The sequence below is a fragment of the Pipistrellus hanaki genome, assembly GCF_964339955.1.
Source record: "Pipistrellus hanaki genome assembly, chromosome: 3".
In the NCBI taxonomy this organism is placed as follows: Eukaryota; Metazoa; Chordata; class Mammalia; order Chiroptera; family Vespertilionidae; genus Pipistrellus; species Pipistrellus hanaki.
Genome location: NC_140505.1, coordinates 188,270,975 through 188,283,292, shown reverse-complemented (window position 1 = coordinate 188,283,292; position 12,318 = coordinate 188,270,975).

Below are 12,318 nucleotides of genomic sequence, written 5' to 3'. Positions count from 1 at the left end.
AGCTCCCGGCGCGCCCCGCCCCGCCCGCTCCGCCCCGCCCGCTCCGGCCAATCCGCGGCCGCCTGGCGGGCTATTTGCATACGCCCCGCCCCGGGCCCCGCCCCCGGGCTGCAAGGTGCCCTGGGCAAGGCATCAGGCCTCAGTTACCAAAGTGCCTACTGAGTGCAGAGGCCTGGGCCATGCGTGTCTCCCACCTGATACCTGAGGAGGGAGGAGAGGGGGGTACCATTCCTCTCTGAGCCTCAGTTTCCATCCAGTAAAATGGGGACGCTAATTCCTCCAACTGTTCATAAAGACCTACTAAGTATCAGACCCTCACTGGCTCTTGTGAGGATGAGCCAGGTTAACCAGTGAAAGCGCTGCCATGGGCCCTGGTTGGGCACTCAGCGGTTAGAGCATCATCCCCATCCCCATCCCCATCCCCGCAGGCCCAGGTTGCAGGTTTGATCCCCAATCAGGGCACATACAAGACTCAACCAGTGAATGCAAAAGTAAGTGGCACAACAAATGGATGCTCCTCTCTCCTCTAAAGACTATTTTTATTTATTTTTTTAAAATATATTTTATTGATTTTTACAGAGAGGAAGGGAGAGAGATAGAGAGCTAGAAACGTTGATGAGAGAGAAACACCGACCAGGTGCCTCTTGCACACCCCCCACTGGGGATGTGCCCGCAACCAACGTACATGCCCCTGACCGGAATCGAACCCGGGACCTTTCAGTCCGCAGACCGACGCTCTACCACTGAGCCAAACCGGTTTCGGCTAAAGACTATTTTTAAAGTGCTGTGATGGGGGCCTCAAAGTCCTGGGTCGGTGCTCGGTCTGGCGATCTGAGGCGGGACCCTCTCAGCTCACCACAAGGCCAAGGCCGCCCGTGGACGCCCCGCTGGTGGGACGCAGGGCGCTTTGGACCGAACGGAACAGGACGTAGCCCCTTTCTGGGGGAAAACAGTGCCAGAGCCTCCGCCTAGACTAGCGGCTCTTCCAGCATCAGGACCCGTGCCCCTCTTCGAGCGCACCTCCAAGATGCCACTTTACATCTAAGCACTAAAAGCAGACCCACAGGAGGGGGAGCCAGCACTGGCACTGCAAACGGTGCTACAAGGAGGCCCCTTGCCCACGGAGCCAGAGCGGCCGCCCAGAGGAGCACCACCGAGAGGACGGCCTGCGTGGGCCATACCTCACGCCGGGAATGTGAAAACGGGCAGCATGACCTGTGGACGGGGCCCGAGCCCCCTGCTCCCCGAAGAACTTTGCGAAGTTACAGGCGGCAGCTGTGACTGAGTGCCGGGCGTGGCTGCCGGACTGGCAGGAACAGGGTTCGAACTCGTGGCGCTGTGCCACACTGTCTGCACCAGCAGAAGCGCCTCCCCCACCGCCCCATGGGAGCCACGGCTCCCCTTCCCTGTCCCGTACATGCCATCGCCTGTCCCCCAATAAGAGCAGGAGGCGGGTTCTGCCTGAGTCCATGACCCTGAGCAGCTGTCCCGAGCGATCCCACACACGCGGTGCCCTCCCGGAAAGGCCCTTCATAGGTTCCCGGGACCCGACAGGAACCAGGAAGGCCCTGGCTGCGTGGGTGACGGCCACGCGCAGGAACACGAGAGGAGAAGACTGTCTGAGAGGACCGGACCCAGCGTAGGTGCTGCGCGGCCTGGGGCAGGTGCTCTGGACAGGGGACCTGCCACAGACCGGGAGGCAGAGCCGCGCTGAAGAAGCTGGGACCCAGGCCTCACTCAGTGCGGAGGATTGAGGTTGGAATGGAGGAAGGAGAAGGACTCTGTGGTGTATTTTTGTTTGTTTGTTTTTACAGAGAGGAAGGGAGAGGGATAGAGAGTTAGAAACATTGATCAGCTGCCTCCTGCACACCTCCTACAAGGGATGTGCCCGCAACCAAAGTACATGCCCTTGACCTGAATCAAACCTGGGACCCTTGGGCTGGCTTTAGCTCAGCGGTTCCTTCGCCTACAAAACCTGGGACCCTTCAGTCGCAGGCCGATGCTCTATCCACTGAGCCAAACAAGTTAGGGCTGTTTTTGTTGTCTTTTTAAATTACATTTTTATTGATTTTTAGAGAGAGAGAGAGAGAAACATCCATTGGCTGCCTGCTGGGTCTGCAGCCGGACATGTGCCCTGACCAGGAGTCACACCGGTGACCTCTCTGACGTGTGGGGTGAAGCTCAGCCCCTGAGCCACGCCCGGGAGCTGGGTGTTCTTAGTGAGACGTGTCGCTGAGAAAAAGGACATCAGTACATCCCAGCTCTGTCTGCTGGGGGAGGGGAGAGGGCCGGGATGAATGTGCGCACTGAGCACGCTTGGATCCAAAACCCCACCCCCAGGGAGAGGCGCCAGGGCCCCTTGGAGAGGGCGGCCCCGGACCGGCTCTGGAAAGGTCGAGAAGAGCTGGGAAGGAGTGGAGCGCTGGCAGGGTCAGCGGTGCTGGCGTATTAGACTGTGAACCACAGGATGAGAGGATTGCGGGGAGCCAGCTAAGCGGGAATCTGGGGGCACCCGCCTGATGAGATGGGCCTCCCATCACCAGGAAAGGGATGGACGGCGGGCTGGCCTCAGGGGCTTCCCGCGGTCACGGCTCTGCGAAGCGCTGTTCTCGTCCAAGGAGTGCGATCGGAGCCGAATCAACGCGAAGCAGGCTTCCCACCAGCCAGCTCCTGGGCGCGCAGAGAGTCAGTGTCACGGACAAGGGGAACGCTGTGGACGGGAGACTCGGAGACAGACCAGCTGCACCCGCGGCCTCGGCTCTCCTCAGCTAACACCGCTCCCGTCACAAACACTGGCACCGCCGGGGTGGCTGCGAGAGGAATCCCAATGACGGGATGCACACTGGATGACAGTATTGATTCCGTGTTGTTTTCCACGCGTGACCCTGGCGTTGTGGTTACAAAAGAGGCGCCGCCAGAGCGTGCTGGGTGACGTGTCGCAGCATCCGGAGCCGGCATGCACGCGCTGTACGTGGAGGGAGGGAGAGGGAGCAGGCGGCAGAGCGAACATAGCGTGATGTCAGCAGCTGGTGAATGTGGGCGTTCATTGTGCTGTTCTGCCGATGCTTCTATGGCTTCGAAAATTTTAAATAAAAATGTTGACCTGGCTGGTATGGCTTGGAGGTTGAACTCAACCTGTGAACCAAGAGGTCACGGTTCCATTCCTGGTCCGAGCATAGGCCTGAGTGGTAGGCTCGATCCCCAGTAGAGGGCGTGCAGGAGGCTGCCGATCAATGATGCTCTGATCATTGATGTTTCTATCCCTTTCTCCCTCTCCACCGCCCCCTCTGAAATCAATAAAAACATTTAATTTTTTTAAATGTTGGGAGTGAGCCAAAACCGGTTTGGCTCAGTGGATAGAGCATTGGCCTGCGGACTGAAAGGTCCCAGGTTTGATTCCGGTTAAGGGCATGTACCTTGGTTGCTGGCACATCCCCAGTAGAGGTTGTGCAAGAGGCAGCTGATCAATGACTCTCTCTCATCGATGTTTCTAACTCTTTATCTCTCTCCCTTCCTCTCTGTAAAAAATCAATAAAATATATTTTAAAAATAAATAAATAAATGTTGGGAGTGAGAGATTCTGAGCTCCTCTCTCTGTGCCTCAGTTTCCCCTCTGTGACTGACGTGCCAGGCGTGGAGATCAGATCCGATCTCCAGGGAACAGAAAAGGCCCCGAGATAAGAACCCGCTGAGCAAACGGAGGGTGTTCCTCCGAGAATGTGTGTGGACTGACATTTCTGGTTGCGACCGCGTGTGAGCTGGAGTTTATCGGAGGCCGAAGAGCCGATCTTGCCGGCTCAGCCGGAGCCCCTGAGCGGGAGCCGGCAGGGAGCTGTCCTTACCCCGAGACTCGGCAGAGCCACGAGAAAACAAGCGAAAGGCCTCAGTCCGGGGCTTTACCCAAAAATGTGGGGAACCCCGGGGGGGGGGGGTGTTACAATAATAAAATAATCTGCTGAGGCCCAAAAACATTCTGCATTAAAAAAAAAAAAAAAAAAGGTCTGGGGTTTATAAGCAAGGGCGCTGCACAGATGCTGACGGCGTGGGAAGGCGCAGGAGAAAGGAATCGGGGGGAGACCCGTGCGGGCAGCAGGGAGGGAGGCCTGTGGAAAGGGTTCCCCACGGCGGCCTGCTCCCCGCTCCTCCCCCGCATGGACATTCCAAAAGGCTTTTGCCAAGAAAGTGTCCCCCCTCTTTGATAATGTTGACTCTAGGACCGGAGCTGCGTGACTTCGGCCTGTTTGTCCGCCTCGGTCCGTCCGCCGGCGCCCTGAACCCTGGCCCAGAAGCCGGGCCGAGGCGCGGAGCAGGAAGAGCCTCTGTGTGAAAGGCTGTGCCAACCGGGCCGCCGGCCTCCGGGAACGGGACCGGGTTTGTGGGCGGGACATGCCTGACCCGGACATGTCCCTCCGCGGGTCAGAGGCCTGAGCCATGTCCAGGAGTCTCCTCAGAAGTCAGGGCAGGTGGGGCCCCCCTCCCCCGCCCCCAGCAAGCCCTTGCTTTCAGCGTTTGCCACGTCAGAGAGTCTCAGAAGCCAAGTGCTTCTGCCCCTTGAGGTGCAGTCACTTGAAAACAAAACAAAACAAAAATAAATAAATAAATAAATAAATAAATAAATAAACCAAAACAAGCCCAGGCTCACGCACCCCCTCCAGCTCTGCATGGCCTCCCGCCCGCCTCTCTCCCAGCTGCAGCCGGCTGTCCACGCCCCCTGCACCCGCTGCTTCCCCAGGGCCAGGCCCTGCCCCTTTACAACGCCGTAGCTTCTCTCGTTAAAACTATTTCTTACTGATTTCAGAGAGGAAGGGAGCGGGGGAGAGAGAGAGAGAGAGAGAGAGAGAGAGAGAGAGAGAGAGACATCAGTGATGAGAGTCACTGACCCGCTGCCTCCTGCATGATTGGGACGGAGCCTGCAACCAGGGCACGTGCCCCAGCTGGGAGTCGAACCGTGACCTCCCGGTGCATAGTTCTATGCTCAGCCACTGAGCCGCTGCGGCCCGGCGGGAGGTCGGTTTTAGTCCTTCTGTTTCTCCTCTTACGGTGGAGGCTCTGCAGCCCGGAGAGGGAAGCAGCCGGGCCAAGCTGTGCAGCAGCTCAGAGCAGCGGGCAGACCCCGGGGAGCAGACCCCGGGAGCTTCCCCATCTGGGAGCGTCCACCAGGGACCTGTCCGACCGGGGCCTCTGGGAGTTTGTGGAGCGGTAGGCAACTCTCACCCGGTGACACCCGAGCGGTGGCAGGAGGTGGGGGACCCATTTACAACGTGAATCTAAAGAGCGCCCCCCCCCCCAGGTGCTGCCCACTGTCTGGGCACGGCCCGCAGGGCCTGGAGCAGTTCCTGGAGGCCCGTGTCAAGGCCGAAGGGCAGAGGAGGGTCAGGGGGAAGGCGCGGCTTCCCAGTTGAACGTGGCAAACCGGTTTGTCCATCTCTGGAATGAAGCCGTTATCTGTGTGATTGTATCTGTGTCCGTATCTGTGTGACCGGGAGGCTGGGCCTGGGACCCTCCTGCCCAGCCCCGAATGCTCAGCACCGCTCTCCCCTCACCCCCGGGCCCTCCCCCCCACCGGGGTGGGTCAGCCCCCAGTCCTCCCTCCCTCCTCCCCTTCACCCACAGCCGCCTGGGAGCCAGGGGGCCCCACCCCACTTCACAGAGGAGAAAACCGGGTTCTGAGCTACGTGACTGCCCGACTCCTGCAGGGCGGGAACCTGCCTCGGCCGCTGCAGTCTGTGTGGGCCTCGGGGCTCTGGGTGGGGCTGGGGCCGTGGGCGCTGGAACGGAGGGGGCAGGTGGGGCCCCCCCCGGCCGTGGGTAGTGGCTGGATCCTGGGGCTCCTGCTGCTCCCCGTAACCCTGTCCATCCCAGGCTTCAGCCACCCGCAGGGCCCCTGTGAGCCCGGGCCGCCCCCACCGTGCAGCCGCCAGCAGGCCCCGCAGGGGGCACGGCCACTGTTCCTGCCCCGTTTCTGCCCCTGCCCCTCCCCTCCCAGCGCAGACGGGAAGCAGCTCTGACCTGGTAGTTCTGGCCCTGCCTTGGCACCAGGGCCTGCGCGTGCACCCCTGCCAGGAGCCCAGCTCTGAAGGCAGTCCTCCCGCTCCGTCCCCACCCCAGCTCGGCCCCAGCTGCTCCCAGGCTCCGGGGCACTGAGGGGCTCCCTCCAAGAGCCCATCTGTCTGTGTGCTGGGAACCATCTCCTCCAGCAGCTGGGAGAGCAGCCTGCCCGCAGGGCGCCGTGCACGAGGGAACGGAGAGAGAGATCTCCGTCAATACCTCACAGCACGGTCACATGAAGCCACGGCCGGCTAAGCGGCTCCGAGGGCCAGAGCGGCCCGGCCTCTCCGGCGGCGGGAAAGGCCGGGAGGGGCCCTGCTGGGCTCCGAGGGATGCGGGGTCCGGCAGGAGAGGCGTCCTGGAGGCTGCTGCAGGCAGCACCCAATTTGCCCCAGGTCTGTGTGGGGCAAGGAGAGAATCTTCTAGAAGCCAGCTGCACCCAGCAAAGGAGTGAAGCAGGGCCCGAGCTCGCACTCCACCCCCTGCAGTCTCCAGCCAGCCCCATGGCCGAGCCCCGGGGCACGGGCAGCGGCTCCAGCAGAAACCCCAATCTCAGAGCCACGGCCCCACAGAGAAAGGACCGAGCCGGCACGCGGGCCGGGTGTCCTGGCGGCCGAGCTCCAGGCCTGACCTGCCGTCGGTTGCCGGAGGCTTACGGGTGTGACACCTGTGTCCCTGAGGGCAGCGCGGTGCCCGGAGCTGTGCCTGGCACGCAGGGTTTGGGGCAATGGTGTGCGTGGCCGACCCTGGGGAAGCGGCCCCACTGCCCTGTGTTTACAGCTGAGGCCCATCCCCCGGAAGGCTGAGGGGCCAGCGAGAGCAGAACCCCGGCTTCCAACCGGAGAGGGAAAGGGAGGATGGCAGGGGCCGTCTCCCGGCCCCGCTCCGTGCCGGGCAGCCATTGTCTCCTCAGTCTCCCTGAGGATGGGGGGGAGGCCCGGCTCTGATGCCCCCAGTCCGTTTTACTGACAGAGAAACTGAGTCACAGAGCAGCTGGGGAGCTCTCCTCCGGTCACACAGCTAGCCCGGGCGGGAGCAGGGCCTGACCCTGGCAGAAGCTGCAGGCTGGGCCAGGAGCCACAGTCACGGTGCCCGTGGAGCCTGAGGCCAGCAGGGGGCCCTGGGGAGCAGGAGGCTGGGTGCTCACATCCAGCCTTCCCCAAACCGCCTGCCAGCCAGACACATGACCTCTGACCTCAGCCAGACACACGACCTCTGACCTCAGCCAGACACACGACCTCTGACCTCATTGGCCAGGCCCGCCCCTCTGCAAGGTCACAACACAGGAGGGAGGGGGTGGACGGAAGTGGAGGAGGCGATAGTGATGGAAATAAATAAGTAAAAACACGGGCGTGAAACCGATGATTACGGGGATAGCGGAATCCCTGACTCACTGACTGTAAGGAAATAATTCCCAACATCTGAGCACTTCGTTATTGTCACAGACTGACGCCGAGTCCCCCCTGAGGCTGGGAGGGCCCGTCCTGAGCCTCCAGAGACATGGGAGTCCTCAGAGGGTGCAGACAGAGGAATGGGGGTCCTCAGGGGGTGCAGACAGAGGATTGGGGGTGCTCAGGGGGTGCAGACAGAGGAATGGGGGTGCTCAGGGGGTGCAGACAGAGGAATGGGGGTCCTCAGGGGGTGCAGACAGAGGAATGGGGGTGCTCAGGGGGTGCAGACAGAGGAATGGGGGTCCTCAGGGGGTGCAGACAGAGGATTGGGGGTGCTCAGGGGGTGCAGACAGAGGAATGGGGGTGCTCAGGGGGTGCAGACAGAGGAATGGGGGTCCTCAGGGGGTGCAGACAGAGGAATGGGGGTGCTCAGGGGGTGCAGACAGAGGAATGGGGGTCCTCAGGGGGTGCAGACAGAGGAATGGGGGTGCTCAGGGGGTGCAGACAGAGGAATGGGGGTGCTCAGGGGGTGCAGACAGAGGATTGGGGTCCTCAGGGGGTGCAGACAGAGGATTGGGGTCCTCAGGGGGTGCAGACAGAGGATTGGGGTCCTCAGGGGGTGCAGACAGAGGACGAATTGGAGGGGTGGGGGCCCCATTACTGAGTGTCTGTGGCCGTCCAACCCTAAGCAAGGCTGCATGGGGCTCCCCGCTCCCGGTCACTCACCTGACAACAATTCCCAGGGGCCCTGGGGACCCAGGCCCATCCCAGCCCGGGACTCCATGCCCACCGTCCGGAGAAGGAAGCAGTGACGGACCGGCGGGCAGGGCCCAGGGCTGTGGGCCCAGGGGAGACGCCTCCCAGCAGCCGCCCGGGAGACCTCCTGGAGGCTGCGGCACCTCCGCTGGGCCCTGCAGGGGGCAGAGGGGCGCGAGGTGCACGGAGGGGGCTTCTGGGGGCCGCAGTGGGCGGGCCGGAGCCTCCAGAGCAGGACCCGGCTTGCTGATGCGCTGCCCTTGCCAGCTGCCCAGTGGGGCCGCGCGTGGTGTCTGGCGCCCCCTGGCGGCACCCCGCGGCGGTTAGAGCAGGGCGGTGCTGGCTCTATGGGAACGCATGAACCACAACCAAGAGTCAGAAGAATGGACTTTCATGCAGAAGGAAACATTCTAGAAAAAACTCTGACATATCTGTTTTTACTAGTATATCAAAGCAGTCGTAAAAATAGCTTTAATCTAATTATTTTTTAGTATTATTCTTTATATATATATATATATTTTTTAATTTATTTTTTTACTGATTTTTTACAGAGAGGAGGTGAGAGAGATAGAAACATCGATCAGCTGCCTCCTGCACGCCCCCACTGGTGATGTGCCCGCAACCAAGGTACATGCCCCTCAACAAGAATCGAACCGGGGACTCCTCAGTCCCCACGCCGACGCTCTGTCCACTGAGCCACACCCCACGCCGACGCTCTGTCCACTGAGCCACACCGGTTAGGGCTTTAGTACTATTCTCAGTGGAGGAAGGGTCCCACAAAGGCAGAAGTGCCCGGGAAAGCCACACCATGGGCTCCACTGGGCCGGCCGCTCTGCCCCAGGCCCTCCACTCCAATGGGGTGAGGCCGGGAGACGGGGTGTGTGTGTGTGTGTGTGTGTGTGTGTGTGGAAGGGAGAGGGAAAGACAGTGCCCTCTTCATCTCAGGGCTGCTCGCGGAATTGGCTTTCGATCACAAAACTAAGTCAGCCCTGACACCCCGTGTCCCCTTGCGGTCCTGCAGGCGGGTCTCCCGGCCTGACCTCGGGCGGGGAGCTGGCTCTGGGAGAGAATCGGTTCTTTGTCTCCGTGAGCGGTGGCCCTCCCGCCACCTGGGCGGCCAGCACCGGCGCACCCTCCCCTCCGGCCGTCACCTCTGTCTGACCTCGGCCGGGACGCCACCTCCAGTATGGAGGGCTTGTGTGGTTGGACGGGGCCTCCGTGGATGACCCAGGATCGTGTCTCATCTCAAAGGCCAAACCCAAGTCACTTCTGCAAAAGCCCGTGTTGCCAGGTACAGTGGCGTATGGTCCCCGGGCCCGCAGGGAGGGGTGGGCACCGTGGGGCCATCAGTCTGCGACACCCTTTTCCTCCCAGGGGGCTTTCCCTGCTTCGAAGGAAAGGACGTTTTCATCTTCATGGCAAATACGGCTAAGCCAGGGTTTTTATCAAGGCTTTGAAATCTTATTTTATTTTATTTTTTGTTAATCCTCACCTGAGGATATTTTTCCATGGCTTTTCAGAGAGAGTGAAAGGGAGGGGAGGAGCGGGTGAGAGAGAGAGAAACATTGATGTGAGAGAGACACACCAACTGGTTGTCTCTTCCAACCAGGGCTAGGGAGTGAACCCACAACCCTGGTACATACCCTCCATTGGGAATCAAACCCAAGACCCTGCAGGCTGATGCTCTAACCACTGATCCATACCAGTCAGGGCAAAACCATTTCTATCTGCGTATGGAGAGGTGCCTAAGCTGCCATTGCAGGCGGGGGGATGGCTGGGGAGAGGTCAATGGGGGGAAAGGGAGACATAGTATGTAACACTTTCAACAACAAAGAATTTAAATTTTAAAAAATCGCTGTTGCAGCTTGATTTTTACAAACTGACCACACACCCCCCCCCTATGTAATCAGCACCCAGACCCAGAAGCAGAACATGCCCCGTGGCCCCTAGCACCCTGCTCGTGCCCTCTGTGCGTCCAAAACAGAACTCCAGAATTGCGGACACGAAGACAGTCCCTCTGGAGGGGAAAAGAGGGAGCCCGAGTGATGCTCACGTATTCACTCAGCAAACGTGCTGGCGCCCGGCCCGGGCCGGAAGCTGGGAAATGCGGGCTCGTGGATTCGATGCTGGTCCAGGGGCACAGAGTCTGTGGGGGCAGCGCTGGGGTGAGCGGGTGCCGGGAGGGAGTGTGTGAGTGGACAGGAACCCAAACGCATTGGCCAAACCCAATCAGCTGGCTCCTCGGGGAAAGCGGGTTGGGATGGTGAGCACAGTAATGAGGACAGCAGTGAAGGCAAAGGGTGTGGAGCAAGGAGAACAGCCGGAGCCAGGGGACGGAAGCGGGAACAGACAGGGCGCACGAGTTTGGGGAAACAGGTGGGCGGTGACCATTGGGTGTGCCGGCCTCTGAGCCTCCCGCAGACATTTCCACTTCTCTCTGCCCCAGCTCCAGCCTCAGCTGTGCGGGCTCAGAACGAGGCCTTACCCCTCGGGCCTGAGTCCCATTTCACAGGCGGGGACGCAGGCCTGGAGGAGAGAGATACACCCACAGCCCATCCTTCACGGCGCTAGTCCCGCCTCACTCCACACCTCACTCCACACCTCTTTACAGAGCAGCCCCCGCCCCCAAGCAGGTCCCCACCCCAAGCCTAGGGCTCGGGACCCAGACGTGGGCACAGAATTAGAGGTGAGGCCTGAAGCAGGAAGGCTCTTTGAGGAAGTGAGTTTTACAGGGGACGGGAGGAGGGCAGGGTGGGGCCTGCAGGCCGGATGGGTCAGGAATGGAGGCTAGTGTGCCTGCAGGGGTGACTGGAGACTCAGCTGGCTGGGGCCCAGCTGGGTCACTCCATCCCCCGCTGCCCCGTCCTTGGAAGTGGGCCGCCCGGGGGTGCGGTCTGGGGAAGGCCGCTGGCTGCTTCGCCCAGCTCTTCCTGTCTGCAGATGCCAGCACATGGATGGGCGCCAGGCCGGATCTGGACCTTCATGGGATCACATGCCCAGCTGACCTCCTACCTCCTCACCCTCGTCCCCCTCAGACCTACCTACCAACCCTCGGGGCACCCCCACAAAGTACAACTGAGGTACCAGGCTCAAAGCCCTTCGTCACTCCCGCGCTGTGCCAGGTGGGCAGTCAGTGCGGGCAGGAAGGGCTTTGAGACCCTTTTTTTGTTGTTAATCCTCAGCTGAGGATATTTTCCCATTAATTTTTTTTTTTTTTTTGAGAGAGTGAGTGGAAGGAAAAAGGAGAGACAGAAACATTGGTGTGAGAGACACACGGATTGCTTGCCTCCTGCACGCACCCTGACTAGGGCCAGGAATCCAGCCTGAAACCAATGTATGTGCCCTTGACGGGAATCGAACCCAGGAGCCTTCAGTATGAGGACTGATTCACAGAGCGACAGTGGCTAGGACTTGGCCTGAGACCTTGGGTGGGACCCATTTCTGGGTTCTTCAGAGGAAGTTCTCAGAGAAACTGGTCTTTGCAACTTGGTGGCGAGAGGGAGGTTGACAAGGAGCAAGGTGGGTGGGTGACAGTCCATCTGGCTGGGGCAGCAGGAGGAGGAGGGCAGGGGCAGGAGGCTGCGACAGGCGGGCTCGCACTGCCGCAGGGGGTCAGGAGCAGAGCGGTCTCAGAAAGGGCCTGGGGCCGGAGCCTGGAGAAGGTGAGCGGCCACAGGGGTGAGGGGGCCGGGGAAGGTCAGGAGACCCTGGGCTGGGGTTCGAGGCGGGATCACGAGGACCATTTGCGGAAGAGAGTGGGAGTGGGCGGGGCCAAAGAGGGAGGAGGCGGGAGGGTTGTGGGGGGAAGAGACCGGCCGGCGCGGACTCTGGGCGGAGGAAGCGGGGGCTGGGGGCGGGCCCTGTGGGTGGGGCGGGGCTGGAGGATGTTAGGGGCGGGGCCTGGAGAATCAGGGGCGGGTCAGGGAAGCCAGAGGTGAGTCCGAAAGTGGCCGGGAAGCGGTGTGGGCGTGGCCTGGAGGTCCGGGCGGGCATCGAGGGCGGGGCGTGAGGTGGGGCGGGGCCTAGAGGGCTGGGCAGGCGGCCGGCGACCGTGAGGCGGGGCGGGGCCTGGAGGGCGGGGCGGGGTCGTGAGGCGGGACGGGGCCTGGAGGGCGGGGCGGGG